The sequence below is a fragment of the Patagioenas fasciata genome, chromosome 17, assembly GCF_037038585.1.
Source record: "Patagioenas fasciata isolate bPatFas1 chromosome 17, bPatFas1.hap1, whole genome shotgun sequence".
Lineage (NCBI taxonomy): Eukaryota > Metazoa > Chordata > Aves > Columbiformes > Columbidae > Patagioenas > Patagioenas fasciata.
The window spans coordinates 8,138,010-8,145,373 of NC_092536.1; the positions used below are offsets into that span (position 1 = coordinate 8,138,010).

The 7,364-nt window shown below is 42.9% G+C and overlaps 1 long non-coding RNA gene across 4 annotated transcripts; it reads left to right on the top strand.

Annotated features, from left to right (window-relative positions):
* Positions 1–2,499: 2,499 nt before the first annotated feature.
* On the top strand, positions 2,500–7,001 carry LOC136109255 (uncharacterized). Of its 4 annotated transcripts, none has more exons than XR_011741680.1 (3): positions 2,500–2,574; positions 3,144–3,423; positions 5,551–7,001. It is a non-coding gene; the product is annotated as an uncharacterized lncRNA (long non-coding RNA). The 4 variants fall into 4 exon arrangements; XR_011741679.1 differs by having other exon boundaries at positions 2,516–2,574; positions 3,139–3,423; XR_011741681.1 differs by lacking the exon at positions 2,500–2,574 and having other exon boundaries at positions 2,983–3,423; positions 5,551–5,655; positions 6,856–7,001.
* Positions 7,002–7,364: the final 363 nt, after the last annotated feature.

Sequence of the window (7,364 nt, forward strand, 5' to 3'; positions counted from 1 at the left end):
TGTAAAGTTACATATTTTTCACGTAAATATCCAAGGCAGTTGCCTTTCTCTAGGATATGTCATTTCCTGTGTGGTTATAATAATATATTAAGTAAAGGGATAGCAATGAATTTACATATGTATGTGTAGACGCTATGCATAGGAAAGAGAGCAGGATGTTGTGTATATACAAGAGCAGAAATCGGCAGAAAGCATTTTGTTACAAAGTTTGGGAAATGACCCCACTGAAATAAGAAATGCTTCAAATATTCTTGCCATTCAAGACAAGGCTGGCAAGGAAAGATTTATAGACAAGACAGTGTGGAACAGGAAAGCTTCTATGTTTGAAGATTCGGGGAGGCGGATGTCACACTCGGGACACAGGTCACAACTACAAAACCAACTCAGCTCTTACCTGCTCCCCGCGGGCTTTATTTTACTCTGAATCGTGCAATGCTAAACATTTAGCAAGGCAGTCATGAGCAGACTCTCTGGCGACTGATAGCAAGCTGAAGGAATTAACTGCAGGGATACAGGGGCTCACCTTTGCTCCAGGAAGGACATCCTTCTTTTTGCTGTGAGATATCTACTTTTTTTCCAGCAGTAAAGTGTCAAACACACAAAGGAAGCGATATAATTAGTGCTGGTACCTACTACAAACTCGGATCTCTGAAGAGAGACCAGAGCAGCTTTTCAAATGTCTACCATTTTGAAATCAGAAAAACATTTTCTAACAGACAGAAGAATCCCTCTTGAATCCCCCCTGGCCCTTTTGAATTCACGCCCTGCCTTACATCAAACGCTTTTTTGCTGATTAACTGCACAATCAGGTCCCTGCAGATCAGGGGAAGAATGGAGAAGAGAAAAGCAACCTCTTTTCCAGAGAACAATACCATTATTTCAGCTCCATTGGACAGGAATGTGTGATTTCACAGCCCACTGCCCTTCTCTCCCATCTCCAAAAACACTGCCAGGGATCCACTGCCCAAAGTCTCCACCCATTAGTACCCAGATCCAGCCTTTACAACTTGAGTTCAATATTTGTGCGTGGGGGCTACACACACAAATGCATACATATATGGAGAAAATAGCCAAATCAGAATCAACTCCCAAGCTCAAGAATAGATACAAAGGAAGTTTAGTTTATTTTTTTAAATAGTTAATATCCTTTTTTCTTGTATAATGTAAAATTCTAGTTCACACACTAGTGATATTTTGGGGTTGGATTTGGTATGAAGGTAGGTAGCAAATGAAGGGGAAAAAAGATTTAAAAGCTGAAATCATTCAACAGTTTAGAGAGAAATACGCTTTTTCAAAGACAGATTGCTTAATAAAATGCCAGTAAATACTGTTTTTGAAAAATCTTTTTTACCTACAAACGTGTGTTGCTTTTTCACAGCTTACCCGATTCTTTTGCTGTTAAGTTTGTCTCACTGCAGTATGAAAACATTTTCATTTTACAAACATCTGTTGAAATCAATTGTTGAAGAGCTGATTCCTGTGAATTTCAAAGGTGGAAGCAACTGCACAGTTGTGGGTTTGTAAGTTAACAATATGGCAGAAATATTTTCAAAAAAGAGAAACTCACCAAGACACTTCTCTGTGAGAGACTGTCAATGACTTTCAGTCTTTGTTATTCATTTTTTAACGATTCCAGTGTTTTCCAATTTGCAGGGCAAGAAAAACACTAGAGAGCTTCCCCCCCCCAGCCCTTAAAGTTTGTTATCGCCTGATTTCAGCTCAACCGCGTGTACAAAAGGAAAAGCTCCTGTCATGAAAGTGCACTGAAGTGACCTGGTGTGTTTTAGTCGGTCACAATTAAATCCCCTGCTTGGCTCAGCCCGCGCAGAGCCCGGCTGCGGGAGGAGCGAGAGAGCGTGGCCGTGCCCGCTCCGCGGGGAGAGCACCCCTGGGTGCGCACCCACCGACCCCCCCGACAAACGCTCCCCGACCACACCAATAATTACTATTCTGAATTGGGCAAAATTAGCGATTTGGTTTGCCCGGGCAGAGCTTGCTTTTCTACTTGCGGGAAAGAGGATCGAGCTTTGCAACCGAAACAGAGACAAAATAGCTGCAACCTCTCCGGCAGAGCAGCCCCCCGCCCCCGACCACACCTCTCCGATCCGGGACCGCTGGGGCTCAGTTTTGTTCCCCCAACACCAGCACTGCCGAACAAAAGAGAAAAAGAAAGAAAGAGAGAGAAAAAAATATTTGCTCAGGTCCCCCCTCTGTTCGTTTTTGATTTATCTGTTTACAACCGGGACCCCCTCAGTTGAAACAAAAAATCAATGAAAATGTAGTTGGAGAAAAGGCGGGCAAACTACTGAAAAAAAAAAAAATTTGTGAATGGAAGAATGTGTTTGTGCATTCATTGTTAAAATAAAGAGCGTGGCGTGACGTAGCACTCGGCCGCCAATGGGCGAGGGGGTAATATTTTTAAATATCCTCCCCGGGAGCCAATGGGGGAGGCGGTGGCAAAGACTAGCGCAGGGGCGAGCCAATGGCGGGGGAGGTATGCTAATGAGGAGTTGGTCAGGCAGGAGCTGAATGTCAACTAGTCAAAGATGGAGGCTGGAGCGGGGAGGCCATGAGGTTGGTACTGGAGGATTTGCCCACATTCTGATCGATCAGGGAGCCACGCCGAGGCGCGCCCGGGGCGGCGGCGGCCGGCGGCGCGGGGCGGCGGGGGGGACGAGGGGTGGGGGATAGAGCCGCGCCGCTCCCACAGCCTCTTTTGCACCTCTTTTGGCAACTTTCCCCCCCGCGGCGCGGGGATCCGTCCCTCCCGCCGCCAGGTACCGCGCAGCGAGCGGGGCCCGCCGGCCCTGCCGCCGCATCCGCCCGCCCGGGCGGAAATGGCGGGAGCTGCGGGCCCCGGGGGGCGCGGGGGAACGGCGGGCGCGCCTTCGCCGCGGCGCTGACAATGGCCCGCGGGGCGAGCGGCAGCGGCCGAGGGGCGCCCCCCACCCGAGGCGTGAGGGCACGGGGATGCGGGGGGGAGCCCCGGCGGAGGGAGCGGGGCGGTGGGGGGGCGCTTCCCGGCAGCGCCCCTCGCCCTCCTCCCGTGCGCGGCCGCACCGTCGGCCGGGCGCTTTCCGGAGAGGTTTCCCCGCAGCGGGGCGGATGCGGGAGCCTATTCCTCCCCCCTTTCCTAAGCACAGCGATTTCCCAAGCGAAGTTCTCGCTGGTCGGTTTGCTTTCTGGCGTGCGATCGATACGAGGCGTTGAAACGAGCCGGCGGCCGGAGCCGCCTGGGACGGCAGCGGGGCGGGGGATCAAACTTGCGAGCGGCAGAAGCGGCGAATCGCCGTCGGTGTCAGCCGAAAATGGAGGGGAGAAGCGGGGCCGGGTGCGGGTTGTGCATCGTCCGTGCGCGAAGTGCTGCAGAAGTGCTGGGAGAGACGATTGCTGGCAGGCTTGGCTGCAAATCTCTAGATAGTGGTGAGCTAATATATATATTTTTATTCCTCCTTTCTCAAACATTTCACCTATGCAAACACTTCTGAGAAATTGAGCGCAATCCCACAGATCAAATCCTTTTTGCCGGAGCCGAGCCCGCTCCCGCAGCCCCGCGCCGAGGTTTGTGTTCGCGGGAGGGCTGCGCGTCTGCCGCTCCCGTTGTGCCACCAGCTCCTCTCAGAAAATACTATTCCCGTTTTTAAACGTAGCAAAACTCCTGTCTCTCTAGATACCACGTACATTTTCTTTGCTAAGAGATCTTGTTTTAGAGCCCCCCTCCTTTTTTTTTTTTTTTCCTTAAAACCCCCAAAGAGCAAGGGAGTAAGTCACATGCTATCTCCAGCCACTATTTATATTGGCTTAATATTTAAATCTCGTAAAACTAATGCTTTGCTTAAATAGTCCGGAGTTTTTGCAATAAACCAGGGTGCACAGCCCAAAGTGTTTCTTTGGCATTCTTGCACTTTGCCCCAATTCCGCTCCGTTTCCCTCCAGTGTGTGGTCTTTGAGTTGTGTAAGGAAAGCTCGTACCCTCAGACACAGACCTGGGGCTCTGCAATTTAAAAAAAACTTCCGAAAGTATAAAGCACATTCTTTTTTCTAGTTTTCTTTGTCTTTTGTTTTTCTTTTCTCCTTTCTCTCTATCTTTTATTTGTTCCTTTTTTTTTTTTTTTTTAACATCTCCAAACTAGTCCAGGTTTCTGGATTAGGGCTAAATTATTGTACAAAAAAAAAGGAGGAAAAAAATAAAACCAGAAGATAAGAATGCTTCAGTTTAATATTCTAATTGGATTGGGACACGTCCAAATCAATTGGCTTTTTATTAACACTACTCTGAAAAATTGACAACTGGAATTCATTTAGTGCATTTTCTCACTCAGCCCAAACTCCCTCAGACTTGAATTAGTTTAATTCATTTTAGCATTTGGTATGATTCTGACTTGTCTATGGAATTAATGGAAAGTTGTTTTCAAGTTTGGATTTCTTTGCATAGAATTTATTTCCATAGTTTGAAGTTTGAAGTCAAATTATTTTATAATTTCTCAAGTGATTCTTATTTTTAAAATAGTTACATTTTCTTGGTTTAAGTTTGAAATTGTTTAGAGAAACAAATGGTAAACTGTTTGAAACCTAAAGACTAACCAGTTGACTTTTAAATGTTACTTATTGCTAAAATTATTTGGAATGTCTGATTTGTAAAGATTAACTGATGTTTTCTCCTTACTACCCATATATTCTTTTTGAAAAAGGAAAAAAAATTACAATAGTAATGTTTTAATGATGTAAGTAGATGATTTTTAAAGGTTTCTCGCTCTTAGGTGGCAGTTGTTTTGAAAGCTTGTTTAGATGCTTGTATAAAACAGCAAGACTTCCTTAGCAATTACGAATAAATAAAAATAATTTAAGCTACTAGCAAGCGTGTATGTAAAAAATACCAAATATTTTAGCAGGCAATTCAGATGAAAGCAACAGAAAGGATATCAACTTCTCCACTGTGTCTTTAATCTAAATCATTACACCTACTTTTGTAAAATAGTGGGGTGCTGAAATGCAAGGACAATCCCAATTCTTGTCTTTGCTTTCACATGCTCTAATGCAAACCTTTACCACTGAGAAATAAAAAAGTCCCCCAAACAAGCTTATCTAAATTATTGCTGAAGTTAATTCAAGATGCAGTTGTGAAGTATTAAAATCTACTTCTAAAGAATGACAATGAATCAATGTGGTTGTTGAAGAAACTCCTTTTTTTTGAATGTAACAAATCTGTTTTAGAGTAAATCATGAACTGAAGGCCATCACTTGGAGAAGTTTCTAACTGATTTAGCATTTATATTGGAAAGTCTCTGGAGTGTGCTGTTGTCCAGAGCCCTTTTTCTGTTGTACTACTGGCAATTATGATGAGCAGTGCAATATTAAAAGGGCATTGGCTGGCAGAAACATGACCCCCTTTAGCAGCCCACCCTCTTCAGAGTGGGCAAACAACCCTAAAATAGATGCCTCCTCCAGTGTATTTATGCACGTGTGTGAAATAAGGTTTTATACATGTGGGAGTGGTTTTAAATAAGGACAGAGATTCTGGGTTATACATTTTTATTTATCTTTCTATAGGAATGGGCTGGAATAATTTAAACACATCCTATTTCAAACATAAGCTCCAGACATTTCTGGGAGCTTTCAAGGCATCACATTACCTGCTTTGTTTACTAATAACTTGTGAGTAATTCATTATTTAATTTCTACACACTTCCCTACGATATCTACGTTGAATTTTTATAGTGATTGCTTTATAATTTTTCCCCTTATGGAAACGTTCCCCTATATGTTTAAGGTGGTCCCTATCAATGTCTGTGGGGATTTAATGCTGTTGATTTGTTTCTAACAATCTGTGATGTTTATGCTGTGATTTTTGGGTGGTGACACACAGAGATGCATGTGAGATTGAAGCACAGACACTAGGTATTTTTGTACACAAGTCTCATCATTTCTGTAACATTTTCCATAGCAAATCAAAGCACTGTGTATTTATACCATTCTATATATACACACACATCAGCCTTTTTCATCTCTGCTGGTCAAACACCATAAAATACACAGCACAATTGAGAAAACTTCTGTAGGCACAGGAAAGGGCTGGCACCTTCTGTGATTTATCTAACTTGCCTAGTTCAGATTCATTGACTGACCAATTTGGGTGTTTTTATGGAAACACATACATGTGGAGATGCTGAATTATGTCCCTTGTTCTTTTATTCTCCATCACTGTAGAAAAATATTTTATTGTATAAAACCTTTATAACGTACCGTGCTTAGATATACTGGGCATGTAGCAAAAGACTTGAATGGTTTGTTTAACAAGCCATACTAACAGTGGTCTTTCTCTCTTTCTCTTTTTTCCTCTCTTTCTGTCATTTTTTTTAAACTAACTTTTTGTTGTGGGGGGTTTTTGTTTTGTTGTTTTCTGGTTTTTACCTTGTCTAATTACGATTGCAAATAAACTTTGTCATGCAGAGTTTTATTGGGGCTAAACATAAAAAGGTTATTGTGGTTAACACTGTAATGTAACAGTCCCTTACAAAAGGATGCAGGGACAGCTGTGCAGAACGTGACAGTGGCTGCTGGTATCGCTGGCTCTGACAATGTTGCACTACTGTCTGCACAAATAAAGCAGTGCAATAATATTGTCAAAGCATTTGGTTCCAGTCCTAATACATCCTTTATGATCAGTTACTGTTGCACACCCAGCCCCTGACATTATGGGATTCTATAGTTATTTAATGCATTTTAGCAGGGAACCAGCCCCCTACTCTGATTTCTCCCCCACCGCAAAGGCTCGACTGAGTGTTAAAAATGACAAGATCATGTAGAAATTGCCTAAAAAAACCCTACCCTTGTGTTTGTTTGTTTTGTGTTTAGGTTGAGTGGTCTGTATGGAAATTCCTTGGGTTTTGTTCCCCGTTTGGACTGCTTCAGTGTACAAAATGGATTGCCCTTTCTGGCACTAGCGTGGGTTTGTGTGTCCCAAGTTGTAAAATAAAAAGCTGGCCTATTCACATTTTAAAGCCCTCTTGTCCTCCTTTAGAGCAATCACCACCTTTAAAAATATCCTGACCAGGTTTGAGTGTTTTCCTGCTACTGCTTTAAAAAAATAGAGTTTTACGAACCTAAGAATGTTATTGTTGCTTATAGAATTCAGTGACTTTAATATATACACATGCATTCACAGGCAATTTAATTTTTGCTTCCTATTGATGTATTTTTCAAGTTACATCATATTTCACTTTTAGAGGAATTACTGTTAGGATTAAAGCAATATCGATACCTTCATTTTCATTAAAAAAAAAAAAAATAGAAGGCACCTAAATAATAATCAATAGGTTTTGAAAGACAATCTTTCCCTGCACTTCCCAATAGCAAAGTGGAAC